Genomic DNA, 15674 nt, shown 5'->3' with positions numbered 1-15674 from the left:
CCAGGGCTCGAGCCCGTGTCCCCTGCATTGGCAGGCGGACTCTTAACCACTGCGTCACCAGGGAAGTCCCCACAGACAAATTTTAAATACAAAACTATTCAAGGAGCTTCCCTGGTGGCGCAGTGGTTGAGAATCTGCCTGCTAATGCAGGGGACATGGGTTCGAGCCCTGGTCTGGGAAGATCCCACATGCCGCGGAGCAACTAGGCCCGTGAACCACAACTCCTGAGCCTGCGCGTCTGGAGCCTGTGCTCCGCAAGAAGACAGGCCGCGATAGTGAGAGGCCCGCGCACCGCGATGAAGAGTGGCCCCCGCTTGCCACAACTAGAGAAAGCCTTCGCACAGAAACGAAGACCCAACACAGCCAAAAATAAATTAATTAATTAATCAATTAAAAAAATAAAGCTGTCTCTCAAATTTAACTTCCAGAATATATTCAGGAAAAACGCATACGCCCTTTTTGGCCAACCAAAGAAGCGGGCAATGCAAATCAACACTACAGAGAGGTATCACTTCGAATCAGAAAAAAGGACCATCCTCACAAAGGGTAAAAACCAGCTATGCAGGACAAGGAGAGGAGAAAAGGGAGCCTCGTTACGCTGAAGGGGGGAAGGTAAATTGCCAACGGCCACTCTGGAGAAGTGTGCTGTGTTTCCTAAAACATCTAAAAAACAGAGCTACAAAGCATAGGGCGCTTCCACTCATGGGCCTATATGTTGGAAAATCCAAAAATCCACCGGACGCAGGCACCCCGTTTACTGCTGCTATGTTTACAACAGCCTCGACTTGGGTACAACTTAATAGTCCTTGGAAGGAAAAAATGGTGAAAGAACATTTGGTACTTAAGCACAATGGAATATTACTCAGCCCTGAAATCAATGAAATGAGGCCAGTTGCAGCAACTCAGGGGGACTTATGTATGGTCATTGAGAGTGAAATAAGTTAGACAGCAAGAGAAACTTATCATAAGATATCACTTATAAAGGGAATCTAAAAATCGCCAACCGTGAACTGAATTACAAACAGAACACCATCACACATTTACAAAACACACTTACGGCTGCTTAAGGGGAAAAGTGTGGTGCGTTGATGCATAAACCAGGAGGTTGAAATTGGCACAGATACCGTTCCATACGCCAATAATGTAATCGCCAAGACATACTCATTGTTCAAGGAACTGGACTCAGCACACTCTATTCACAGAAAAAACAAATATCTGACTACTAGAAATTACAAAAGAATTTATTGATGTCTCTCTATAAGTGACTCAGGTGGATGTACAGCACCAAGAAACACAACATTGCAAATCAGCTACACCCCATTATAAAAATTAATTATAAAAAAAGAAAGACAGAGAGAGAGGAATTCTTACAAAATTCAATCAGGGGCTGTGATGCAACTGGACTGACCACATCTACACTCACAGCTGAATGGGACGTAAGGCTGGACACCCTAACCCTAAACCCTAAACCCTAACCCAACCCTAACCCTACCTTAACCCTAACCCTAACCCAACACTAACACTAACCCTAAACCTAAACCCTAACCCTAACCCCTAACCCTAACCCAACCCTAAGCCTAACCCTAACCCCTAGCCCTAGCCCTAGCCCTAACCCTGACCCTAACCCCTAACCCTTAACCCCTAACCCCTAACCCTAACCAAGTTCACAAGTAAACTTCTCGCCCACCTGGAGAGAGTGATTTCATTTGAAAGAGTAAAGACACAATCAGCTCAGTAATTGGCCACGGGGGCTGGAGGGGCCAAGGCTAACCTGAGCTGGAGGAACGTGGGTGCCTGCCTGGATGCTCAGAGGCCAAGGGCTGTCCTGAGACCTGCTTGGACACCCGTGCAGATGGAACAAAGGATCCGCCCAGTCCCAAGAGGGCCCCACCAGCCCTCACGAACGCAACACCAGACTTCCCTGGTGGCGCAGTGGTTAAGAATCCACCTGCCCATGCACGGGACACGGGTTTGAGCCCTGGTCCGGGAAGATCCCACATGCTGTGGAGCAACTAAGCCCGTGCACCACAACTACTGAGCCTGCGCTCTAGAACCCGCGAGCCCCAACTGCTGAAGCCCACGTGCTTAGAGCCTGTGCTCTGCAACAAGAGAAGCCACTGCAATGAGAAGCCCTCAAATTATGAAAAATGTTGTTAAGAGGATGGATGGGAAAGGTGGTATCTTTGGAGCAACAGAATCATATTTTTTTCCGGTATATTCTGAAAAATAATTCTATTGATATCCACAGTTTTTAGTACCCAAAAATGGATTTAGCCCTATATATTACATAAGTACATGTCTATGCAATGTAATAAAACGCCTACAAACGTACTGAAAAACTTCAAATGGAATTTGGCGACTTGAGACTTTTCAGAAATTTCCTTGCGGCCCAGTCACGTCAAGAGCCAGGAGTTCGAATTCCCTCACCACTTCCGGCTTCACGCCCTCCCACCACACGCACAGTTAAGCTCTGGAATCGCGGAGCTGACGAGAAACGCCTGCCTCATTCACAAACTCCAAACGTACACTCACCGGCCAGGGCCCCTCACAGTCTCCAGGCTGGTCCCAACCCTGGTGGAATCACTTCCAGCCTTTCTTTCCCCGGTGGCGCACTCCTCCCATGATGCCCTGGGGCGCACCCCTCCCATGATGCCCCGGGGCACACCCCTCCCATGATGCCCCGGGGCGCACCCCTCCCATGATGCCCCGGGGCGCACCGGAAGCAACTCCTCACCTCTCTGGGAAATTGAAACCGCCTTTCTTCTCGGTAGTTACCGGCTGTTTCCTTGGAAGTCCACGGCTGCTGATTTTTTCACGTGTTTTCAATACTGTGATCCACCCACCCTCCCCGAACTAGATGGTAAGCTGTTGGAGAGAACCAACTTCTAATCCCCAATGCCTGGAACGGTGTCTTTATAAGCCATTTGCTAAATGAAGAGCAGCTAAACGTTTTGTTTGACAGAGTGAAGCAAAGCTGCGTAGAAAAACAGCAGATAACAGAGCCAACGCTCAGCAGAGAATATGGAAGAATAGCGTTACCTTTATAATAACAGCTGGCATTTAAAACCCTAAATCCTTACCTTAGTTTGCAAGGCTCTAAGCATCTGGCCCCTAGCCGCTTCTGCCACTTCATTCCTTGCTACTGTATCCCTGGCTCCTTTCATCCCTGCCCTACTGGCCTTTATTCTGTTCCTGTGCAGGCAAGTTCCCCTCCCAGAGCCTTTGCATTTGTTTCCTCTGCCTGGAATACTGTGCCCCGTTGATATTCTCCTGGCTAGCTCTTCCTCTAAGTGCTCAAATATCATCTCTTTAGAGAAACTTATCCTGATTGATCCATTTCAAACCCACACAGCCACTGTTTCCTTATCCTAATTTTCCTTTCCTTCAGAGAATTTATCACTAATTGACATTTGATATCTGTTTGTTTGTTGTCTGTCCCCACATACACACACACTAGAATAGAGTTTCCATGAGGGCAGAGACTTTGCCTGTTCTGTTCCCTAGTGCTTAAAATCTTCCCAGCATGTAGTAAGCCCTCAATGAATGTTTGATGAATAAACAATTGAATACGTGCATGCTCCCTGTTACCGGCTCTGTGCATTACAGCTTCAAAATTAGCAATTCCATATGTGAATTTCATCACCATCCTGGTTTTGTGAGAGATCTCAAGCTGGTTCCATCTAGCCCCATCTTGGTCAAGTTTGAGGACTTTGCCATCGTACCCCCAACCACCTTTTGGGTAGGGTGATAAATTTATCTGGGTTTGCCCAGGATTGTCCTGATTTTAAAACTGAAGTCTCAGGAATCTCTTTAATTCCAAGCAAATTAGGAAGGTTGGTCACCCTGCTTTGAGGTATCTAGGCTCCATCTTCCTCGTCTTGTTTTATTGTTGTGAGTGTGTGGAATGAGGGGGTGGGGGGTGGGGGGTGGCGGTGACTTAAGAGTGTTCTGGGCCATCTGGAGAGGAAATTGGCTATATGTAGTGGGTAGAATGGGAGGGCTGGATGGCCAGTAGTGAGGCTGTGGTCAGCTGATGGGCCTTACCAAACAGCAACAAAAAAGAGATGAAAGAACAACATAGAAGATGCTGTCCTGGCTTCCAGAGCCCTCTGGCACAGGCAATGGTTGGTACATTCTCTAGAGAAAGTTCCTGGCTTCTAAGTCTCAGGCTCTGCTGTTGACATGGCCTCACCCACTCCATGTCACTTTCAAAAAGTAGCCTATCATGCATTTATTAACTCAGTTGTCACAAGAACCCCATGAGTTAGGTATTGTTATTATCCCCATTTTACAGATGAAGAAACTGAGGCTCAGAAAAGTAGAATAAGTTGCGCAAATTCAAATAGTTTAAATAGTGAAGTCAGGATTTGAACCTCAGTATTCTGACTCTCAAAGTCCACTCTTAGTCACTACATTATCATGCAGCTCTTAACAATGTAAATATGCATTTGGGCTATGCCTAGCCAAGGGCATAAAATCTTTTTTTTTTTTTTAGGCTATGTTGTTTCATACCCCAACAGTTGAAATTAAAAGTAACTGATCACGCGTTTCTTAGTTCTAATGAGGCTTTAAGCACTGAAGAAACCAACAAAAAAAATACAACTACTAGACAAAAAAGGGCAAATGACATGGACCCTAAGTCTCACAGGCATCAGTCAAGATTATGAGGCCAGATAAGAAAGTCTCCAGTTTACTGGACAGACCTAACTGGTAGAATTTCTTCTCTGAACACAATGTTCCCAGGCCATGCACACACTCTCTCCATGATATTTTCAGAGAAGGATGCCTCGTTTGCGTGTAATTCTGAGAAGCATGTATAATTCTGAGAGCGTTAGTGTCTTAACAGGATCTTGCAAAGCCAGAAACAGCTGTCTTGTAGTGAAAGCACAAACTGGACTTGGATTCAAACCAGACTTGTTCTAGCTCCCATTCTGCCACTTACTAGCTGTATGACTAGTCACTTAATCTTGCCAAGCCTCAGTTTTCCAACCTGTAAAACTGATAAATCTATGTCCTCACTGATTGAAGGAAAATCAGTTTAAATATTTCTCTGGATAATCCCCCATCAACTTTTTGCTTTGCAAAATTGTAGTGTAGAAATGCCAGCAGTGGGCTTCCCTGGTGGCGCAGTGGTTGAGAGTCTGCCTGCCAATGCAGGGGACACGGGTTCGAGCCCTGGTCTGGGAAGATCCCACATGCCGCAGAGCAACTGGGCCCGTGAGCTACAACTACTGAGCCTGCGCGTCTGGAGCCTGTGCTCCGCAACAAGAGAGGCCTGCGCACCACGATGAAGAGTGGCCCCCGCTCGCCGTGACTAGAGAAAGCCCTCGCACAGAAACGAAGACCCAACACAGACAAAAATAAATAAAGTAATTAGTTTAATAAATAAATAAATACATTTATTAAAAAAAAAAAAAAGAAATGCCAGCAGTATAGAAGTTTATGTATTGCACTTGAAAGAGTTCTGAACTAGCGCTCTTGGATCTGAGAGTAGAATGGGAAGGGGGTCTGTCTAATTAATTAGCATTAATTAGGTAACCTGTCCAGAACCTCAGTTTCTGATTCTGTAACATCAGGGTTAGATTAGGTAATATTCAAGGTTCTCCTCTAGTTCTGGATCTAATATTCTCACTCAATATTTTTAATTAGGCGATTCAATATAAATTTGTATCATTCACTAATATACCTGTCCTGTGACTTTTGCCCAGAAATTTCTGTTTCTGGCTGGGGAACTTCTTGCTGCTTTTGGAAATTTCATCTGTTACATAGCTCTTAGATAGTTGTAACGGGTAAGGGATGATCCTCCTATCAGCACAATTAACTGCCCTTTCTTCTCAAGTAGCCCTCTGCGGAATGAACTTGATTACACTTGTTTCCTGGGCCTCTCTATTTGGCCCTGCTGCTGCTTTCTCCATCCAAATCTGCATTTCCTCTGAATGTGCCTTATATAGTGATTGGTGGAGAGATTTGCTCCCAGGGAGATCAGGAAAACGTTTTCCTCCTCCTTAACACCTGCTCACTCCTTAATCCTTGGCTTCACAGCTTCCACCCCCACCATCCTGCTGACATTAATGTCAGGATCACCTCTCTGACTGACCCAATGCCCTTTTCATGGTCCTCCTTTTCTCCATCTTCTCTGTAGAGCTTTTTACTATATCCTCTCTCTTGAAAATACCACCCTCTCGAAAATACCACCTCCCTTGACTTCTTCTGACACTAATAATGAAGTTCCCATCACTTTAGAGTTGACAAAATGATTTTGTAACAAGACTGGAGAAAACCCTCATAGACAGAACTCCTCTCAGGGTTGGGAGAGATGGAATGATGGTGTGGGGTGTGAGCTGGGGACTACAGGGTATAGTGGTGGGATAAAGATGAAGCTCCCAAAGGGAATATGTGAGTAAAAATAGGTGATCACCAAACTTGCTAAGGATAAAAGTGGTGTTCTTTACTTGAGGACTTTTATTTTGTTGAGTAACCAGATGAGTAGGCATGCAGGTCAATGGCAGAGCTAAAGGGCCCCATGTAACAGAGGAACAACTTAGTACCCGTAGGGGTCGGGCAGACACCTCAGGGGAAGAAAGGAAATCAACCACCTGCATCAGTGTGACGGAAAATGGACTTCGTGGAAGTCATTGCTGATGGAAACTGAATACTTTAGGGGATGTAATATAATCCTCTTCTAGTCTGCTCTACAAAATCTTCAGTAAAGCCTGCATTGCTCACTTATGTTTTTTGTGCTAGTGGATTATTTGCCAAGGTCTGTGTCAAGGTTGATACAGATTGAAGCATACTGTTTGGCACTGGCTGGAAAGAGACTGCCTGCGGAGACAGCCACGTCTTGACAGTATCTCATTTGACCCCCACACTATCCTCATGACTTGGGCAGAAACAGAATTATGTTTCTGATTTTGCAGCGGAAGGAGAAAACATCACAGCTGCGAAGAGAGGTGATGGGACTTGCCATTTATGGCAGTAAATGACAGAAGTAAAATATGGATCCACGTGGCTCTTTTGACTCCAGCAAGATCTCACTCAGGTATTTGTTTACCTGAAGAATAACCTTTTATTTTTCCACTCTTTTTGTCTTCATTTCCGCCTCTCACCTCCTCAACATGCAGCCTTTCTCTGAGAACCCAGCTTCCTTAATAAGTTCAACTATCAACTGCATACAGGTGACACCCTCATACTCACAGACCTACATCTTCAGTCTTAATGTCTCCTGTATGTAAACTTTGAATCCTTATCTCTACCTACTTAGCTGGATATCACCATCATCTCAATCTCAATCTGTCCAAAATCGAAATTCCTATTTCCCCCCTTCACTATTTCTCCTGGGCAGGTATCATGCCCCTAGATTTCTAGGCTGCAATGAGGGCTGGATGAAAGGTAGGATCCTCTGATTCCTTTTTCCTCCTCAAACTCGGCATCATCAAAGTCTTGTGGATCCTGCCTTCAGGGTAACCCTTGGGTTTTCTCTTTCCTTTTACATCTCATTTCTGTACTGCTTAATCAAGGCCCTCTTCGTTTTACACCATGATTATTTTTATATTCAATGCAAATAGATATTACTTGCATGTTTAATATTATGTTGAGAGGATTGTAATATATTAATGTGGGATAGGGCCTCGAAAAATAAGTCTAGAGGACTTCCCAGTGGTCCAGTGGGTAAGACTGCGTGCTCCCAATGCAGGGGGCCCAGGTTCGATCCCTGGTCGGGGAACTAGATCCCACGTGCATGCCACAACTAAAGATCCCGCATGCCACAAAGAGGATCTCACATGCTGCAACTAAGACCTGGAGCAGCCTAAATAAATAAATAAATGTTAAAAATAATAATAATAAGTCTAGAGCTCAGAGAGGTCTTAAATGAGAGAAACATATTCCTTTCACCTCCTGGGGTTCTCTTTTTGCCAGGCCTAAATGGGACAGTGAGGCAGACAACTTCAAGCCCACACAATACTCTTCTTGAACCTACGGGATGGACCCGGAGATACCAGGGGACAATCACTGGGAAAGCCAGCCCTCTGGTGCTATGGAGAATTTTAACACACATCTGAATTTATAGGGTCATCCAGGGGTTAATTCTAACTGCCCACCTACTCCCATAAATCATATCAAAGCCTGTATAATCATCTTGGCAAGTTGTACACCAAGATTTTCTAAATAGTTGCTAAGTGGTTCTAGGACCTCAGGTTCTCCCTCTCCATTATATCCTACCATCAGTTCTATACTAATCTTCAGATATATGTGTGTGTCTACACACACACACACACACACGTTCACTCTTCTGCTTAAAACCTTGAAAGGTTCCCCAATGATCTCAGAATAATGTCCTGACTACTTCCATGGGCATTGGGAGCCCATCACGGACAAGCCCAGCCCACTTCTCCAGCCTCACCTCCGTGTTACCCCCAACCCTTCCATCCAGGCTTGCCCATTCCACCTTCCTGAAACACACCCTGGGAGGTCTTGTTTCTAACCACAATCCCTACGTTCCCTAAGCCTGGAACCTCCTCCCTGTACTCTTAAAATCTGCCTCCTTTAAGAGATAGTAGAGGATAGAGGAAAAGACGAGGCTTTGGAATCAGCAACCTGGGGTTCCAATTCTGGCTCCATTGCCTACTAGCTGTGGGGCCTTTTGGTCAATCACTTAACTCCCTTAGGCCTCAGTTCCCCATATGGACAATGGGAATAATAAGAATATAAACAGTATAACCCCCTAAGGCTTGCAGAGAAAAATAAACATAATAAAATATACAAAAGTGCTATGTAAACAGGAAAGAACTATAAAAAGCATTATTATTATTATTTTTTATTATTATTATTATCTCCACCGTCACATCCCCTTCAGATCTCTTCTCTCCTCCAAAGCAGTATCATTATCATTAATAACAATTCTGAGAATATTTTACATAAACAACATACCTTACGGGTTTTAAATACCTTGTCCATACATCTAGTCCACTGTGCATCTCACTCATCTTGGCACTTAACCTTGGAAAAGTAATTTATCTTTTCGTATCTATGTACTCTCTTCCCATGTCCATTATCTCCTCCTTTGGAGCAATGTCCCTATTTCATATCTCCTTTCCCCATTGCCAGCACTCAAAAGTGATGGGCTTGCAAAAGTGAAAGTTTATAGGCATTGGCTCTAGAGCCAGAGAGGATTTGAATCCCATTTCTGCCACTTACTAGTTGTGTGGCCTTAGGCAGTTTATTTAAACTCTCACTGGCCCAAATTTCTTCAGCCATAAAATGGGAATGAAGTTAGCACCTACCCCACAAAACTATTATGATGCTTAAGTGAGTCAATATGGATAAAGCCTGGCACGTAGTGAGTTCTTAATAAATATAAACTATTACTATTAAGTGAGACTGAGTCTGATTCCATTCTTTTCTGCCTTATCACTTCAGCCCTCTTTCAACACAGATTCCCCATGAATCATCCTTATTCATTTATACACAGGAACAAAATCTACTGAGCATCTGTTACATACAAAAGACTGTCCCTTGGATAAAAGCAGCTGTGTTTATGCCGGATCACTTTCTGTTGCTTTCTCCTGGGCCAAATGGTACTAAGAATGAGACAAGTTCTCTGTGGATTGCAGCCTTCAGCTTTCTCCTCTTGTTTTCTCAAGCAGGGAGTAAGATGGTGTTCCAACATCAGATCACCAGGTACAAAAAAGTTCTTCATATTTTTTTACTGAAAGGCTTCTCAGGCCCCTTAACATGCTAGTATTTATGGTGAATCTCCAGCAACAGGGAATAGAGTTGGCCACATTTCCTGAACTCATTTAGCCACGGGACCTTTTATTTCACAGTTTCTCTCAGAATCAGCATTCTGTCAAATCTACTTTGGAAAATGCTACGTGGAAGTCCTATTCTTATCTGTTTCTCCTTTGTCCACAATTTCATTTTGACTAATGCAAACTGTCCTTGGAAATGCCTAACTATATGAGACTACCCACTGGAAGACTAGAGAATCTTTTTTTCTTTTTAATTGAAGTATAGTTGATTTACAATATTGTGTTAGCTTCAGGTGTACAGAAAAGTGACTCAGTTATATTGTTTTCAGATTATATTCCATTATAGGTTACTACAAAATATTGAGTATAATTCAGTACACATTGATCATATACAACATAAACAAGTCAGGCTGTATTGCTGTAAATGGCTCTAACTTCTAAAATGTATGGTAATTCCTACATAGTCAAACATTACTTATGTTTCAGCCAAAAAACAACCCCGAGCAACCATAAGAGTTGTCACAAAGACCATGTATTTCCATTAGAACTTCTAGAACTTCCCATGGAACTTATGACTCCTTTTTTTTGTTTGTTTTTTCCTTTAGCTTGTTCATCTGTTTCCCATTCTATAGCAGATTAGAAAAAGGAAGATTGGGCTCACAGAGGCAAACACACTAACCACAGACAGAATACAGCTGAGTACCTTGCCGTGAAGGTGTAGATATAAAAACTAGAAAGGTGACACAAAAATTCATTGCAACCTAGGAACAATTAGTGCAGGGTAAAATCCGCGAAGAAACTATAATATCCCTGACGACTTTATTACATCACCTCCCAGGCCCCTGAGTGATCAAGGAAAAGTTGAAGTCTATTCAAGATACTAGATTAAATAAATCAAGATAATATATAATACATTTTAGAAAGTTTTCCATCTACAATGGATTTTTTAAAAAAATAAATTAATGGATAAGAATAGATGGGTTAGATGGACCTAGAGATTATCACACTAAGTGAAGTAAGCCAGACAAAGACAAATACACGATATCGCTTATATGTGGAATCTAAAAAAAAACATGATAGAAATGAACTTATTTACAAAACAGAAGTAGACCTACAGATATAGAAAACAAATTTATGGTTACCTAAGGGGAAAGGGAGGTGGGGGATAAATTAGGAGTTTGGGATTAACACATACACACTACTATATATAAAATAGAAAAACAACAAGGACCTACTGTATAGCACAGGGAACTATATACTCAGTATTTTGTAATAACCTATAAGGGAAATGAATCTGAAAAAGAATATATACATATATGTGTGTGTGTGTGTGTGTGTGTGTGTGTGTATATATATATATATATATATATATATATATATATATATATATATACACACATACATGAATCTCTTTGCTGTACACCTGAAACTAACACAACATTGTAAATCAAATATACTTCAATTAAAAAATAACGTTTTAAACAAAAGAATGGATGTGTTAAATGGCCAATCTTATGTTTTCCGGAGATTTCTGAGAAGAGGCGCACACCACCTCATGTTTACGATGCTGGGTAAAGGAGACGTACTTAGTATCCATGCTATTGATCATCCATCGCTTGACAATTCACCCTGTGGCTCTGCCCTTCACTGACCTTCTTAGCTCACTCTGCCCCAGTTCTGCTCAGCCTCTAGAACTCTCTAAGTCTCAAAGATCTGTGTCCAACGTCAAAATCCCTACGCAGCTGACTTGGCATTATACAGCCTCCGCTGGTCATTTATCCAAGTAACTTAACAAGAGTGAAAGATCAGGGCTACGATGCATTTACATCTAAGGAGTAAATGGTGATCCCCCAATACAGCCACGTTAGAGTGCTGGGCTTGCGCATTTGGGAGTATAAAGGGAGTTGGGGGGCCACACTTTCGAAACTGCTTCGACCACAGCACCGCAAGGTAAGTGCTCACAAGTGCCCGCTTTTTTGCTCCGTGTAGCTGTGATTATACCTGATCAGGTTACCTGGAGAGGAGAGAAGGCAACACAGCAGCCTTTGCTGAGGGCCTACTAAGCGTAAGGAACTGTGTTAACGGCAATATGGGAGACAAGATGGCGAGGCCTTTCAAGAAGCTTCTACAAAGAGTAAAAAGACAAGAATATAAGCAATTATGACACCAAAAAAAAAAAACAAAACTAACCTGCAGGATATAAAGCTGAATATAATACGTGCTTACCCCTATAATTGTTTAGGTCAGTATTATAATTGCAGTTAACAAATAAACATGCTAATTTGTGATATCTCTTCTGTGATTGCCTTGAAGTATTATTTGAAATTTTTGTGGTTGGTTATGTAAATTTTTTTCTTATGTCAGGATTTCTGGGAGATGATTGCGGGAAGAAATTCTCCCATGCATTTGATCCATCTCAGAATGCATCCTCATTTGCTTATTAATGACCAGTGTCCAGACTGCTCATTCATGGCATGCCTTGTGGACTTCGGGCTGGGTCGTGTCTGACACTGCAGGAGCATCCCTCAGAGGGGTTCTGTAGCTCTAGGAGCTTGCGATGCTTCGATTTCTGGCCACCATCTTCACCAGAATACCTTCTGTCAGACATTCACAGGGTTAAGAGAAACCTTGGGGATTTTCTGGTCCATCTGTCTCATTTACAGAAGGAAACCAAAGCTCAAGGAAATTACAACAGCTACTTTACAGAGCTGGCATTAGAAAACCGAGGTTCTGCCTCCAAGTGTGATTTCGTTTGAACCAAGGATTCAGAATATGATACTTAATCATTTAATCTTTTCCTGAGAAAGTTGTGAGAAATTTAGGATATAGCTGGAGATTATTAGGGACTCATAAAAGGAAGAGACCAAGAGTACACGACCAAAGTAGGAAAGCAAGTGTTGAAATGTCTCTTCCTGCCTAAATGGTATTTCACGACATGTTCCCCAGGTTCCATAAAAGTACTGTGTGGTAAATGGGAAGTTTAAGTTAAATTTGATATTGAAAATTATTCAGACTCTTACGGTATCCTGAGATCTTCATGTAGGTTATCAACTTCTGGACTGAGATTCCTTAGTCCCAAATAAATTATCAGCTACCCTACCTTCATATTCTCCAAGAGAATATAGGATATTTAAGAGAGTGCCCTTCCTAGACCTCTTAAAGAAGTCTTGCCCATAATTCACAACTTTTCTCTCATTGCCAAAGAATTCAACTTCTGGTCTAAAAGCATCCAAGTTACAATCCGGATCATTCCCCTCCCTCCTTCCTTTCTTTTTTGACCCCTCACGGCCCCCTACCCTCAGCCAGAAGCATCATCTCTCTAAGTCCCCATAACACTTCATTTAGACGCTTACAGAATTTGTATTATTCTTCCTTGTTCAAAGATTTATTTGAGCATTTCCTTTAACTGTTCCTAAATTTTGCATTCCTTTAGGGTAGAGACTGTCTTTATCCTTTTTTATACCCCCTTAAGGAGCTGACATGGTACTTTGCACACACAGAAGATACTCAAAAAAAATGTTAATCAGTGCTGTAATTACCCAATTATTTAAAGAATGATGACTTAACCGAAGGGAAAAATGGAAAATGTATTTCCATCCCACACCATCCACTGTGTACTATTTAAATGTAGCTAAACTTAGAAAAGTACAAATTCTAGATTTATTTAAACTCTTCATAGTTCATTTGTTCTTTGTTTTGTTTAGTTTTGATTTCTGGAATCACTCTCTCAGAAGCCACTTCATTCCTGAAGGACACTAACCATTGCTTTGGAAACCAAGAAGGTAAGAGTCACTTTCATCTTGATTGGGAATACAATAATTGAAATTAGCAAACAGTGTTTTACACATTCTCATTCTTGCCACACTCATAGGAATCTGAAACTGATGAAATTAAAATCCATTACTTAAGTATTTCTAAAGGCAGATTACAAAATATGCAGCTAAGGAAGCAGGTCTTCCCAAATTTGCTCATCACACTAACAGGAATAAAACACACTGCAGAACTTTGACACACAAGCTCCAGGTCAATATACTTAGGTTGGCCCCAAACATGATGTTCGTAGGCTCAAGATTCAGTCTTCACACAAGTCTAACTTTGCTGTTTTTTGAGCAGAGGCCGCACCCATGAATCCCCTCAGCTGTGTCTTTACTCACAAATGATGCTGAGAGAATAAGGAGAAATGGATTCAAACCTATGTCCACTGTAGTAATAAAAAAAAAATTACTCCCCCACCTCAAGATTTGTGTTTATTGGAAGTAATTCTAGATGAATTAGGACCAAGGAAACCAAAGTATAATTAAGTCATGACCACACCATTGCTGACAAGATGCAGTAGCTGAGAAATTCCCAGGAGAGGGCTGAAAGTTGAGAGCAGTGTCATAGCGCACTGACAGCAGTAAGAGGGGTTGGGGAACACTCAGAAGGTGGTGCTGGAGGTCAGGGAGACTGGGATGGCCATCCCCATTGGAAGACCCCTAAAGACAGGAACAGAGGGGATGGTTGGAGGGACACAGCTGTGTAGGGCTGGAAGCAGGTCAAGCTCTCAAAACCAAGAAGCAGATAATTAGGGGACTTTCTGGGGGTAGAGTTTCCAGGGACACCATGAGTCATGCCAAGAGAGTTGGATGAGACCTAACAAGGGAAAGTTTTATCAGCCAAGAATACATGGTTTTAGCCCTGGGTCCCAGAGTACAGTTGTATAAATATGGGGACAAGATCTGACTTAGCAACCGGACGCACACAGCGTGCGTTGAGGGGCTTTGCTTGACAGTGAGTGGTGAGCCATCGGTGTGAGGAGGCTGCCAGAGGGCAGTCACCACCTCGGGCATGACACCTAGGTCAGGAGAGGTGAGGGCACATGCTGATGGAGGACAACATGTGGTCTGGATGTCACACTTAAGAGATTAACAGGAGTGAGCTCACTGTGATGGTAAAGGAGATGCAGAAGCACATCACGGAAGAAACAGATGAAGATAGCACTGGGGCTACTTAGCCTGGAAAAGAAAAAGCTAAGGAGGGACTTCCCTGGAGGTCCAGTGGTTAAGACTTCGCCTTCCAGGCTCAATCCCTGGTCGGGGAACTAAGATCCTACATGCCTTGCAGCCAAAAAACCAAAACATAAAACAGAAGCAATACTGTAACAAATTCAATAAAGACTTGAAAAATGGTCCACATTTAAAAAAAAAAAAAAAAAAAAAAAGCTAAGGAGAACCCAGAGCAGCCATCAAATGGGTGAAGAGTTGTCTTGTGGGGAGAAGGTTTGAACTCTTTCTGTTGTTACCAAGAGCCGAAAGGAGGATCAAACATCCTGAAGTCACAGAGAGCCAGATTTCAGATTAAAGCAAGAAGTATCTTTGGCCTGCAGAAACTACCCCAAATGATTTTCCAAAATTTTCAAAAGGGAAAAAAGTCATCTTGAAGGCATTTGAGTAGGCTGGACAACACATTTGCAAGAATATCGCTGAGACAACTCATGCATCATCTAGGCAGTAAAAGTAGGAGATACTGGATTCTGAGTCATGGTTAGAGCTGTGGGTGGAAGAAGAAAAATCTTCACCTCAACACACGCAGTGACTTGAATCCCAGACGGAAAGTCTTGTTTTTCTAAGAGACCTAAAGGTATAGTTTGACCATGAGTCATTGTAGTCTTTCCCCAACTTCAGACTTCATTCTTATACTACTATCACAAATTTTGCAATACCCATTTAAGACCAGTACTGCTAATTCACTTAATATTTTGATTTACCTTGATTCCTTTTTCTTCTTAGATGTGTTTTTCAAAGTTACCCTATATGCTTGCTATGAAAGTCTGGACAGTCTATCTCAGCATCAGCTGAGACATTTAGATATTCAAAATCTCAAACTCTACTCCAGCTCTGCTGAATCAGAATATCTATTTCAACAAGATTCCCAGTTGGATTCCTA

At 42.5% G+C, this 15674-nt stretch overlaps 1 long non-coding RNA gene across 1 annotated transcript; it reads left to right on the top strand.

Annotated features, from left to right (window-relative positions):
• The first annotated feature begins 2670 nt into the window (after positions 1–2670).
• LOC309630574 lies at positions 2671–14079 on the top strand. Its single transcript, XR_014245762.1, has 3 exons — positions 2671–2860; positions 6918–7039; positions 13454–14079. It is a non-coding gene; the product is annotated as an uncharacterized lncRNA (long non-coding RNA).
• Positions 14080–15674: the final 1595 nt, after the last annotated feature.

The sequence above is a fragment of the Balaenoptera borealis genome (assembly GCF_965194805.1).
Source record: "Balaenoptera borealis genome assembly, chromosome: 6".
In the NCBI taxonomy this organism is placed as follows: domain Eukaryota; kingdom Metazoa; phylum Chordata; class Mammalia; order Artiodactyla; family Balaenopteridae; genus Balaenoptera; species Balaenoptera borealis.
The sequence above is the reverse complement of the archived record's forward strand: the minus strand, read 5'-3'. Positions and strand labels throughout refer to the sequence as shown.